The sequence below is a fragment of the Lepisosteus oculatus genome, chromosome 14, assembly GCF_040954835.1.
Source record: "Lepisosteus oculatus isolate fLepOcu1 chromosome 14, fLepOcu1.hap2, whole genome shotgun sequence".
NCBI classification, from domain to species: domain Eukaryota; kingdom Metazoa; phylum Chordata; class Actinopteri; order Semionotiformes; family Lepisosteidae; genus Lepisosteus; species Lepisosteus oculatus.
Genome location: NC_090709.1, coordinates 6468416 through 6481881, shown reverse-complemented (window position 1 = coordinate 6481881; position 13466 = coordinate 6468416). Strand labels below are relative to the sequence as shown.

Below are 13466 nucleotides of genomic sequence, written 5' to 3'. Positions count from 1 at the left end.
GTTTCATTTGTCACCGCTTTCCTTTAGTTTCAAAGTCTTAAAAAAACTCGCAATGTAGGGATCTCAATAGTAAGAGAACATAACTGTCGCCAGTGATTAGTATTCTTGCATATCCTGCCTTGTTTTTTAGTCGACAAAGCTTGTTTCTCTTCACACCCATCTTCCGAATGATCGCCTCAGCATTGGGAAGGAACGTGCGCTTGGTACAGCCCCCGACTCCATGGTCTGATCACAAACAGATCGGGTGAGCTGTCAGTCCAGGTTGGAAGTAACGTTCGAAAGCACTAAAAATCTGACTTAGGAACGAGAAGACCGTGTTTTTTTTAAACAAGTAAACGATAAAATAATATACTGCCTGCAAGACTATGTCAAGTTCAAGTTCAAGTTTAAAGTTCAAGTTTATTATCATTATACTCATACACAGGTATATGGTATAACGAAATGCTATTTAGCTAGCTCTCGGACATAAGTAGTACAAAGAAAAAAACACAACAACAATACAATTGTTTAACAAAAGAAAGACAGAGACAACAGCCAATGTGCAAAAAACAACAGGCAGCGTGCAAAACAACAAAAAGGTAACAGGTTATGTGCAAAAACACGCATCAAAAGAATGAAATAAAGGGATAGAAATGATGGGGAGTGAGCTTTTGACATGTATGGTAGAGGTAGATTTTCAATGTGTGTTTGGGTTTTTGGTAAGAAAGAAGGCACTGTGAGGTTCAGATCATAGGTGAGAGGTGAGGAGTGAGCGAGAGAGGCTGGGAGTTTAATAGTTTGATAGTGCGGGGGTAAAAACTGTTTCTGAGTCTAGTAGTCCGGACCCGAATGCTCCGGTACCGTTTTCCATGTCATACTAAACGCCACAAATTGTTAGTCCAGTCGTATCAATCGTCCTAAAATTACGGAAAATCGGATGCAACTGGTGCAGCCAGCACCTATTTCTTCAGGATAGTCGAGCGGTTTAAAACAGCAAATTCACAACTTCGTGTCTTTTAAGCTTTGTGTTTCACTCTCCAAATAGAGGCACGGGTTCAAATCCCACTCCCGACAATCAGGCGTTTTACCCTGTCTTTTTTACCTGCCTTTACACTGTTTCAGTCTTGTTGTGCTCGCTGACAATCACAGTACGAGGAAAACAGAGAAACTGCTTAGCAAAAACATAATGGACAGAAAAAAGCTTTGTAAACACGTGAATGTGATTAGCAGCAGTAAGGTATGCATTCAAATGTTTAAGGCTGATTTATAACAGCAGCAGAAGAAAGGTGAAGCCTTTGTGAGAATTCGCGGGTTTTTTTGCTGCTTGGACTTCTTTCAAGCCTATGAAGTGACCCCCGTTTTATTTTCATTTTCAAACTTCAGAACCGAATAACGAAAAGATTTCATGTGTGACAGCATTCTGTTGAAAATACCGTTTCCACGATGTATTCAGCGACGGGAATTAAATATTTTAGTGCTGGCTCAAATGCGAGGAATTTCAGAAAAACCTGGAAAAGCAACGCTTGCAGTAAATGACAAATTTAAAGCGTGTAGTCAGCATGAACAGAACAACGCAATGCTCTGTAAAAACGATCTGAAGCCAAAATTACTCTTTTATCTCGGGCAATTCATTCATTCCGATAAGATGTTTCCGCAGAATAAATGAAATGCCGAACTCCAAACATGTTGTTGCCATTATTGTTACTCCTGCTGCTGTAGTTTTAAGCTTTAATCAATGTGGGGGACTGAAACCACAGTTCTGAGATTAAGAGATTTTTGCTCTATGGACTGCACCTATATAACTCTTGTGCTACAGCAGTAATGTTGCTGGATGTGGATGAACATGACATAATAGACTGACAGCAGGAACACGTGGCCCACAGGCAGTGACAGTATCGCTATATTTGGCTGCAGTATATTGTGTTGAGAGCAGCAATAACTTTCCTGCAGAGATGGGAGTGCCTTTAATACAGCTCTTTCAATCGGACAGAGTAACAGGAACTGACCTAAAGTTTCGGCTGTGGATCCATCTCCACATAGGGGAAGGAGACAGTAAAATAGCGATGAAGAAACAGAAAGATTTGTGCTCGCTGCAAAGTAGCAAAGAGGTGGTCAGACACATAAAATAGCTTGGTGATAAGTTGCAGCGACAGTTTTATGTTATTTAGTACACGGATTTCTCTTCATGTTCCTTAAGATGTGTAATTTGTATGTTGGTTGTATGAGAACATGTTCTTCTAAAGTCCTGTCAATTGACAGTGGAGAGCTAGCTGGTGCACATCTCCAAGAAGACTCTCTTTAAGGCGATTACAAGTTTCTCAAACAAATCTGTGTCATATTTTTAAAATATTTTAGCTAATGAGCAACGAGAGTATAAATGAATTCTCCCACCCTCCATTCGAAGGTAAAACTCCATGTGCGAGTCTAAGTTTCCTTGAAGCTACTGATGTTCGTCATTATTGGACATTCCCGGTGATATTGACTAAGGAGCTCAATTTTTACTTGTTGTAGTTCAACATGTGCAAAACATTCGTATCCCCTGCAAATATCGGCAAGGTCAGTGATATTCTCAACAATTTGTGCCATTGCAATTCGTGCAATTCATGCCACACTTTTTCGAAATGTATTCTGACATGCCAGGATCAGAGGGTCATATTTAAAAAACTGGTGCATTAAAATTTCTTGTACTTCAGGATTTTGATAGTCTGTTACATTGTCTTTCAAACGTTGGTGTCAGAACTGTGAGACATTTTCATAATCGGGGGGAAGGCTGTAGCAATAAGCAGAAAGTGCAATCACCTTTTCCCAGTGTAAGTCCGTGTTGTGGTGAGTTTTTAAAATTGGTTTGCGATTTTCTGAAATATATTCCATACAAAAATATAATTTGGACAGTCGCTATTTGGATATTCCCTTTCAGTGAAGATGTCTACAGTATTCCAGCCGGATTAGTACTGATTGAAGAGAGCCATCTACAGGCGAAAAGCGACATAACATCACAGCAGCAGCATTTAAGGTGGAACGAAAAACACGCATAAGAAGCTGGCGAATAAGAAGCTACTGTAACTTCAGCCTCGTAGCAGACCCTGGGAGGCATGCTCAAAATAATCATCTTTCCCAGTACTTCAGAGTCATATATAGATCGCTTTACTGCAATTTTATTTGATTGATGGGAGATGTGAAGCCATCGAGCCTGTACTGCGCTTTCACATTGAAATTGAAGCCATTTCTCATGCTTTCTCTCAGTGTCCGGGCTGCAATTGCGTGTAAAGGAGACGACTTGAAAATGAAATGTGTAATCACCTTACAGAGGGTCTTCACGACGGGGTGCGTCAGCTAGTTCTCCATTATTGTCAGTTTACTGGACTTCTGAAGAAACCTACTGTATCTACAACGAAGATACAAACTGCACAGTTTAAGGCACATGAAGAGAAATCTGTTTGCTGATTGACTCAAAAAATGTCGATACAAATAATCTGCGAGGCTGATTTACTTATCCGACCACCTCCCTCCGTCCCCCTTTGCTGTTAGCACAATTCTTTCAGTTTCTTTTCTTGTATTTTCCTTGCTATTTTAGTGTTCCCCATGTATAGATGGATCCACAACCGAAACCGTTTTCACCCTATGTTTCTGCACACCTTGCACAGCTCCAGTGGTGCAATTGGTCAGCACGCGGTACTTATACAACAGTGCACAGCGGAGTTATACCGAGGCTGTGAGTTTGTGCTTCACCTGGAGCAGTGTCTTTAGCTACTGAAAGCAACTGTCAAGTTTAGATACTATCAGGTATCTGATGGAGATAAATTAACATCAAATGAAGAAGTAAAGGTTTACTTCGAGTCACAATCAAATAAGGCTCCACAGCTGAAACATTGTGTTTCCTTCTCTTTTCAGCATGGAATAAACCTTGACTTTTTCCTTTGAAGCCCATGCATGCTGACCCAGCTCCCTACTTAAATTACCATCAGCTGTGTACCTCCAGCTGACCTGTACACAAATATATGAGAGAGGTCTACTGAGACGAGAGGAGCACTGAAGACTTGAAAAAGCTCTCGCATTAGACTCTGTGTTTTTGTTGTTCCCCAGATTTGTTTTTAATGTTCTTTTTCTTTTAAAGTTGTTGCGTTTGGTTGTTTTTTTATAGTTGCTAGATTACTACAAGGATTTACCTAGGTTCCCGGGAGACTTCTCGTTTTGTGTTTGTTGTTTTTTCGGGTTACAACTATTTTTTTTTCTGTTGATAGGATCCCACGCATTACTGTGGGACTAGTTAACTTTAGTTCATACATTGTACCTGAAATTACCACATAAACTACTACTCTGTTTTCCTTTTTTTTTTTAAAAAAAAGGCAAAACTAATGTTTGTTTCTCCTTGCTGCTGATTGGTAGCTACAACGGGTCAGTTGCAACAAACTGGCTGCTGAAATTTGTCAGCAGCTCTGTAGCAAACCTGTTCTCAATTGCAACAAACCTAAAATAACAACTGCTGCCCATTAGACATTACTTAAGTAGGAGACTAAGCAGACTAAGCAGAACAATAGATTACATTGGAACTGTCCTGAATGTAGTGGAAATAATATCGTCATTAAGTAACAATTGCTTTCCAGACACTACAATTATTCACAAGGAATTTTATCAATACATATTTTATTAATAAAAGTGTAATATCTTAATACTGAAGTTTAATGTTATCTGTATTAGTAGCTGAATTACAGGTAATGCATGCACAGACTTTATTATACTATTGTAAGAAAACCGGCACAGGGACGCCAAATATGTAATGTTGCCATAGCCAAAATGTAATGTAGTGGCTCTCTGAAGGCACCAGTTCTGTAGGGTTTGGGCATTTACTGAGACAATTATTAATTGTAGCAGTAAATCACAAAGTTGATTCTTTTGATGGCTTTAGAGTCCAACCATGCGACATAACTCAACCAACGCACACACACAGGTACTAATACACGAGGATACATTTATTAATACATAGAATATGCATGTAAAACTAACAGATCTTATCGAGAGGGTTATCAGAATACAAAAGGTTTATATTCAGTCAGTTACAAAGAGTTACATATATCAAGAGGACATACGTTCAGTATATCATTCATTAAGATCGTTTCGTAAATGAACTTGGTTATAACTTCTACATTAGATACTCAAAACAAGTACATAACTCTTAGGAATTAAATTGATATCAACTGGTTGGGATAACAATTAAATTCTCGAGCTCTAATGCATTGAAGTTGAATACTCATCCAATTTCTGGGGATTCAGATCTCCTGCGGGCACAAAGAAACAGTTGCAGGCTTGTTGCTGTCCGATCCGCGCTCTCTGGCTCGGTGCCAGGCTGTGCTGTGCGGCTTGCGACGGTGCGCTGCTGATGCTCACTGACTGGCTAGTTAGTGTTGGCTTTAACTAACACAGTTTGTGCACAGGAGAAAAGATGACTGTGGGTCCCAGCAAGTCAGGAAGAGGACCGGTTCGTTCCTGATGAAGAACTAGTTCTGAATAGTGATTCAGCTGTCCACAGTTCTGACCTGTTCACGAGGCCTGCTGCTGGTTACTCTCTGGCAACCTCCACTCTAGACTCTTAGAACAAAGGAAAGTTCTGGCACTTGGACACACTGGCCGTTCCGTGGTTGTCCGGGCTGAGTCTCAGGATGGTCAGGAGGCGCGCTGAGAGAATGTCCTGCCCTTGGGAGCTTTCTGCTCCTGGGCCGTCCTGCCCTGGAATTCTCCTTTGAATTCCCTTTAGGAAAGTCCACAGAATCTCTGAATCTTACTGAATCTCCCTGAATCTCCCAGGCTCTCTGTGTTGCCTGTTTTTACCTGGAGGAACTGGAGCAGACTCTTAGAACAAAGGAAAATTCTGGTACTCGGACACACTGGCCATTCCGTGGTTGTCCGGGCTGAGTCTCAGGATGGTCAGGAGGTGCGCTGCGAGAATGTACTGCCCTTGGGAGCCTTCTGCTCCTGGGCCGTCCTGCCCTGGAATTCTCCTTTGAATTCCCTTTAGAATTCTCCTCAGAATCTTACTGAATCTGAATCTCACAGGCTCTCTGTGTTGCCTGTTTTTACCTGGAGGAACTTCAGCTCATTGATTGGCTGAAAGTTCCATGGGCATCAGAGTCCCACGTGGGTTACTCTGCCCTACCAGTCCCTGATTGGTTGATCAAGGTGAGATATGAGTCACTTACACCTGACACTTAGTAATGCAGTCCAGATGTTCAACTGGCACTCCATAGACAGATAGGCGCCAATGGATGACCATTGATCATGATAGCCAGGCTTAGCTAAGTGCATCCCCCTTTGGGAGCTGTCTTTTATCAAAGGAACCCTAAATCAGCCTGCATGGTTTCTCTGTGGCTGCACCACAGAGATGAACAGAGAAATGAGGCCTAATTTGGGAAAGCTCAGAAACACTTAATTCTGCCTTATTAATAAGCCTCGCCGCTACATCTTAAACTGACCATTTGGCCAGGACCTCGTAAACTGGCCAAATACCATGAACCCCCCTCTTTACCATCAGACCGAGTGACGTCAGAAACGGAGAAGAAGATACTATATAACCCAAAAGTTTGTACCGGTACAGGGAACAATACTTCGGTTTTGTTGTTTCTTGCGGGAAACAAGACTTCGGCTTTATTGTTCCTTGCATGCAATAAACTTATCTGTTTTACTTCATCTCGGGATCAAGAACCTTATTCTTTCTGTTACAACACCACTATACTAATGAGGAAGACATCGCACTCTCCGACCCCCAGCATCGTGTCCCGACCCACCGTGCTGGAAGGCGACGCTTGCTGTGATTCCTTTACGGAGCAGAAATGACATCCGAGGAGCCGTGAGATCATTTCAGCATTTCGCAGCAATTCAGCATTTCGAAAACACAAACGACCAACTCGGAATGACTTGCTTTTGAAGCTTGTCAAAGCGTTCTTTGTGCACGACGACTGATCCGCCTAGCAGATACAAATGGGTTGTACAACTTTGAACTAGCAAATGGAAGAGGGCTAAGCCCCCTCTCTTTTAGCCCAGGTTCGATCTGTCTCCCAGAATCACCAGGGCGCACGCACACACACACACCCGTGCCGTTGAAGTGCTCTGCTTCATTTCTAAGGGCAACTCAACATTCACTCCTACCCCGAGTGCAGAAAAGACAGCGTCCGCAGCAACAACAGCTCAGGTCTCTGCACAGGAGCCAAGCTGCCCTCATCTCCTCTGCTCTGCGGCTCCTGCGGAGTGGAGTCCTGCCTGGAGCCGTGTTTGCAGGTGGCGGCTCCCCGCGCCCTGTCTGTGCGTCGTGTCCAAGAGCTCCTGGGAGGAAGAGAGAGCCCTCCCACTCGGGGGCTTTTCCACAGTCTGTGTGAGGAGGGGCGGGTGTGTCCAGTAGCTTATCGAGCGGAAGCCTGGGGCGGTGGAGAGCTGTGATCGTGCAGACCTTGAGGTGTCACCTCTTTGTCTGCTTTCCCGCCCCCCCTCTGCCCAAGCTCTGCTCCAAAGTAGCCCGGCAACCCCTCACACCTGCACGTGTCACAACCTAAGGTGTGGTCATGAGACACCCATGGGGTGTCGTTCTGTTCTTGCTAATTGTTTCCTGCCCGTCGCAGGCAGGAGTCCATGCGAGGAAGATGCGCTGGACAGAGCTCAGAGGGCACAGCTGGGTGGCTTTCCTTCTGAGTGACGTTCCTGCAACATTCTCCCGCTCCTCTTGGTGCGCTCATGCCGCAACACAGGAAGGCTGGAGCAGGTGGGTGTGTGCTTTCCGCACTGCTGAAATAGCTCAGCTGGGAGTGCGTTAGACTGAAGATCTAAAGGTCCCTGGTTCGATCCCGGGTTTCAGCGTTTTGTTTCATTGAGCCCTCTGTTCCTCTCTGCAGCGCCCCCTTCCTAAAGTGACGCTTCCCTTTCTCAGCCTGAAACGCAAGCGAGACACAAGCAGCAGTACCTGTAGGTTTCCGTAGTGTAGCGGCTGTCACGTCAGCTTAACACCTGAAAAGTCCCCGGTTCGAGCCTGGGCAGAAACAGCCTCGTTTTGCACGCTCCTGTACTTCACAGAGGTCTTGAGCGACCGATCATTTGTTGCCAATGTATTTCCGGTGCCTTCATGCACTCTTGTACCAAACACACGTTCCTTCTGTACGCGGAGCCGATCATTTGCAATTGCACTGTGCCGACAGACCAGGACGAGCTCTGTTGTTTCAAAAGCAGCGCAGGACCTGCAAGATCAACAGAAAGATTAGCATCCAGCGGGGGCCTCTTAGTGAGCCCAAGATCTCATCAAGAATCGGCTCCAGCAACAGGGCTGGGCGCATTGTTCCATTCTCCGACCACTCTCGGTGTAAACAAGTCCCTCCTGGTCTCTGCTTGAAATGCACTTTCATGCGTTTGCTTTGGTGTACCTGGCTTCCCCTGCATGGTCGAATGTGAAGAAGATGCTTAGTAAGTCATTGAAGAAAACTGAGAAGAGGTCGGAGTGGCCTCTGTCGTTCATCAACGATCCAGTCAGGCAGTACTCCTCTGTAAAGCGCCGTTCGTTTACATCGATTGGCTTTTTTTTGCCTTCATTCGTGCAAGTAGTAAAAGCAGACACCCCTTTAGGGAGCCTGTCAGCACCCGGAGTTTTCCCCTTCTGTAAGCTCTCCATAGCCTCTCAGCTCTTCTACTGTCCAATCCCCCTCAAGTACTTCCCTATCTTCTTCACTCAAAACGTTTTCTAGCTTTGAGGTAAAAAAATGAATTTCTTCATCCTTTACCTCTGTAGAGCTGTACAGTCTTGAGTAGAAGTGTCACGCCCTCTGCAGCCAGAGGGCGGTCCTTCTCTGTCCTGTCCCTAGTTTCTGGTCTGCTGTCCTTCCTGTCCCTCTCTTTCCCTTGGGCTAAATATTTCAGGGTCTTGCACTCTGTCCTCGCTCAGCACTGACGTTCGGATGTCCTGAGACCCGCCTAGCACCAGGGCGCCCCACGTCCGCTCCCTGAGGGCACAGGTTTCTATACGGCATTCCTGAACTCTTTGCACTAATGAGCCCGGGCCTTTTTCCCGTCTCGCCGCTACGCATATGGGTCTTTTTCCGCCCTCCTGCTCCCCACGGTTAGTCCCCTTGGACGTCCGTGACAAGAAGGCCTCGATGCAGGAGAGGATAGCACTCAGCTCTGTACTCTCTCTTCCCTCCTCATCAACTACACTTTCCATGACAGCCTTGGAGCCTACCACTTTCCTGAAAAAGAAGCGAGTACACTTCTCATTTTCTTCCAAGAACTGCACTCTTCTTAACAGCACTCCTCGACTACTTTCTTCCGCTATGCTCCGGACATCCTTTTTTAAAAGGGTGATATCCTCGAGCACATCGAAGCCACTGTCTCGTGTAGAGACGCTGCAGCTGCCTCTGTTTCCTGGCTAGCACTCTTCTCCGTCTGGCAGCAGCCTTCCTTCCCTCAGCCATGAAAAAGGCCTTTGTCCTCACCTTCACCTCCTCCCACCACTCTCCTACTGACCCGTACAGACACTGCAAGGACAGCCACTGTGATAGTCTCTCCTTGTAGCGGGATACTACCCCCTCGTTCTCTAGCAGCTTTGTGTTGAGTTTCCAGAGGCCTGGGCCAAAGACAGTCCCACCCTGGAGTTCCACTCTACACCCTAAAGCCTGATGATCTGAGAAGAAGACAGCCTGAAGAGTGACCCCAACAACTTTCACTCTCGCTGAGACAAAGCAATAGTCAATTCTGGAGCTGCTATTCCTCCCTGACCATGTACATCCTGTTGTTGTGGGATATATACATCTATATGTGTCTGAGAGTTTAAAGTCTTGAACTAAGTTTTGCAGGGCCAGTGAGCTGGAATCCAATTTTATCGGAGAGCTAGCCTGCCTATCTGTGTGCTCTAAGATACAATTAAAATCCCCTCCCACTATCACGTCTGTGCTACATAACAATAGGGGAGAGAGTGCTTTTAGTAGCTCCACCCTTCCTCCCACGTCAGTAGGACAATACACATTGATTAGACGCAGGTTAACGGTCCCCCATTCCACATCCACACACAGCAACCTGCCATCTATGACCCTCTGAATACTTTTCAATTTGAATGCCCATCCTTTGAAAAGAATGGCCACGCCAGAGGTTCTGTTGTTGTTGTCCCCTGACCAATCAGAAGGCCCTTTATCCCACCTATCTTCAAAGCTTTTATACCTCTCTTGATTTACTTCTTTTTCTTTTTCTTCTTACCAATTTCCTGCCAGCCATCCTCTGAATGAGCCTTCATCAGGGTGGCAGCAGTAAAAGCGTTCACGGAGTCCATTTCAAGGAAGGGGGTAGAGGGAGGGGTGGAGGGGTTCCAGCTGTCCCCATCACCATGCTCTCCTTCCTCGTCGCTCGGGGAGAAAACAGAGTCATTTTTCCTTTTCCTCAAGTCCAGCTCCTGGGAGCACTGAGGGGAAAGGGGTGCAGCCGATGCACCAGTCTCCTCTTCCTCCTCACCCACCAGATGCTGCAGATCCTCCGTGATGGACTGGATGGAGGAGAGGAGGACATCTCTAGCACTTGCAGAGTCTGAGAAAAGCAGCTCCGCTGAATCCTGGGTATCCTCGTTGGACCCGCTCCACCGGGGGGCCCCACACTGGCCCTCGTTCTGAGGAGCAGGAGTGGGGGAGGGGTCCTCGCTGTTCTCGGGGGTTTTCAAACCCTTGTGCTTGTCTGGTGCAGTCTGCAGTTGTGGGGGCGTAGTGGATTTCTTTTCCACCGGCCCCGGAGCCACAGCAGGACTGATCCTGGCTGGAGGCTTTGTCCAACAAGGGTTCTTTGTTTGACTTGTTATTTGCTTTGGATTTTCGGGCCGGTTTGGCTGAAACAAGCACTGCCTCATCCTTTCTCATTTTGAGTTTACTGGCGTAGGCGTGAGGGCAGTTCTTAAAAACGTGTTTTTCCGAGCCACATAAATTGCAATTTGGCAGCATTGAACAGTCAGAGGCTAAATGTCCCTGTTTGCCACAGGTCTTGCAGCATTTCACAGTGCAGGACAATGCCAGGTGTCCCACAGCACCACAGCGCTGACACACCTTTGGTTGTCCCACATAAAAAACATAGCCATTGCAGGTGCCCAGCCGGATTGTAGAGGGCAGGTGCCTTAAGCCTCCATTTACATTGTCCGGTAGCAAACGAACCTCGAATTTCCTTGCTCCTGTTTTTATACTGTCAACATCTCTAACCTCAGTTCCATGGTGGACGGTGCAGTACTGGTTAAGCCAGGTTTGAATGTCCTCCGTCTTTGCCAGATTCGAGAACATAACAACATGCACTGTTTTCCTCTCTCTCTGTGTCAGAGGCTGCAAGTTGATCTTCTCAAGGGCAGGAACTTTCCCTCTTTTTGCCTCAAACACATCCACACATCGTTCAAACAGAGAATAGGTAGCAAAAACAACCTCAAATGCTTTCTGACCTGGGAGAGCGAAGATGAAATCCAAGTGCCAAGGTTCAAAGCCAAGTTCCTTCTGCAACACTTTTCTGCTGAACTGCATGCGATCCATGAAGAGGTCATCCAAAATCTCAAAACGCACAGCATTCTTGCGGGATCCAAAAGTTGCCATTTCGTAAACTGCAAAACAAACACTGCTTCCACAAAACAAGAAAACAATCCAACTACTCCACCTACAGGATGATCAAGGTATCTCCCCTGCCAGGTAAGTATAAGTTGTATAAGGCCCTGCAAGCGGCCCAGACCCACAGCACAAAGCGCGCAGCCTAGCCCAGCCTAGCCCAGCTACTCGCCCCGCACGCCACTGCCTCCTGCTGGGCCCACTCTTTCGCACACTCACACGCCACACTAACACTCAAAAGGGTGGGCAAAACGAGAAAACGAGCGCGCCGTTTCCTACACATCTGCAGTCGCCAATGCGCATTCGCAGCATGTCCCGGGATGCAATTCGGCCTCATTTGCATAACACCAGACCCACAAATCGCTACGCAAGCTCGCGTCGTGCGCCTGCCACGCACCGAACAAACACCGGAGCCTTTTCAGCAATTTCCAAAAAATGGGCCTGCTCGCCTGCCCACAAGGCTCCGTCTCTTACCCGCTCTCCAGAGCCTGCTGCCTTCTGTGCTGTTCTCTCGGCACCGCTGTAGCGCTCACAACTCCTGCAGCGCGGGGAGAAAGTTTTCACGCTCCGCCGCAGGGAAGGCTCGCTCCGTGCTTTCAATGCCAGTTCAACAAGTGCTCCGCATTAGCAGCGTCGGGGCTCTGGCGTGTCGCACCTCACCTCACCTCGCACAGCCCCCTCCTTGAATGTCTGGCGCTGGGCATGCCCCGCTCTCCTCCACCTTATTTTATCGCGTGTGACCACCGACAATGGCCACAATGCCGGGGAATGGCACCTGTAAAGTGTTAATTGGGGCACAGGAACAGCCCGTCTCGTCTCGGGGGCCGGCTTCAAAGACAATACAGCAAACACAGCGGGGCGGGGGAAGTAGACGACACGACACATGCAGGTACATTCAGCTCCGGCGGGAACGAGTCATTTGTCGGTCTTTTCAAGTGCTGTGAGCCGAGTCATCCTTCGCTTGTATCGTTTCTCCCCAGTGACTAGATCTCACCCTGCGACTCTCGACTGGGCTCACCCACGGCAGCCCAGCAGGTGTGAGCCTAGCCGGCACCCGGATTGGAGATTCCCCCCGGAAAAGCTCAGGTTCCTGCTGCTACTGCAAGAGGTGTGACTGGGACCAGTAGGGAGCGCTCACCCTGCGGTCTGTGTGGCTTTCTTATGCCCCAGCATCCTGATGGTGACCCTCTGCTGCTCAAACAGGCGCTGTCCTTCGGGGGAGGCGTAAAACCGAGGTCCCGACCCTCTTTGGCCATTAAGAAATCCCAGGGCGTCTCTCAAAAAGAGACGCCGGGGGTGTCACTCTGGTGTTAGTGTTCCCCTTTACCAATCAGTCGGGGTCTCTTCCTAATCCCTGTCTCATATGTAACAATCAATGACGAGGCCCCCCTGTCCCGCGATATTGTATTTGTCTCCTGGCCGCTGGCTGGCGCCGTGAGATTTAGTACTCGCGCAAGAGACCGGGGGCAGAGCGCGAACGCGGTCCCCTGCCTCCCACAAAGTGTGCGCTCCAGGTTCCCTCTCGGGGCTCTGCAACACAGCGGAAAGGCAGCGAGAAGGAGCCTCTTGCTCTGACGCCGCAAGGCCACAAGAGGGCGGAGGCGGCGCGCGCCCGGCTGACGTGTTGGACTGGTGCGCTTTATGTGCTGAAATAAACACTGGAGGTTTTTGTCTTGTGAAGACTTGCCTTGTGCTCCTCCGTGCAGTTTGTTTGTTCTCCTCCAGTGCGGGACAAGCCAACACAAGGGAGCACATTCGCCAAAACATCCAGGTACGCAATGCGATTTAGAAAGTAGCTCCTTTCCAAAGAGTTGCACACGAACAATCCTTCAGTCCCGCTCGGGGGGCACGGAGCCCCAGCCACACACAGCTTCAAGTAGCGAGTCAGGCACCATAGTTTTC

At 47.4% G+C, this 13466-nt stretch overlaps 1 non-coding gene across 1 annotated transcript; it reads left to right on the top strand.

The window, feature by feature from the left end:
* Positions 1-7748: 7748 nt before the first annotated feature.
* On the top strand, positions 7749-7821 carry trnaf-gaa (transfer RNA phenylalanine (anticodon GAA)). The gene has a single exon. It is a non-coding gene; the product is annotated as a tRNA-Phe (tRNA).
* Positions 7822-13466: the final 5645 nt, after the last annotated feature.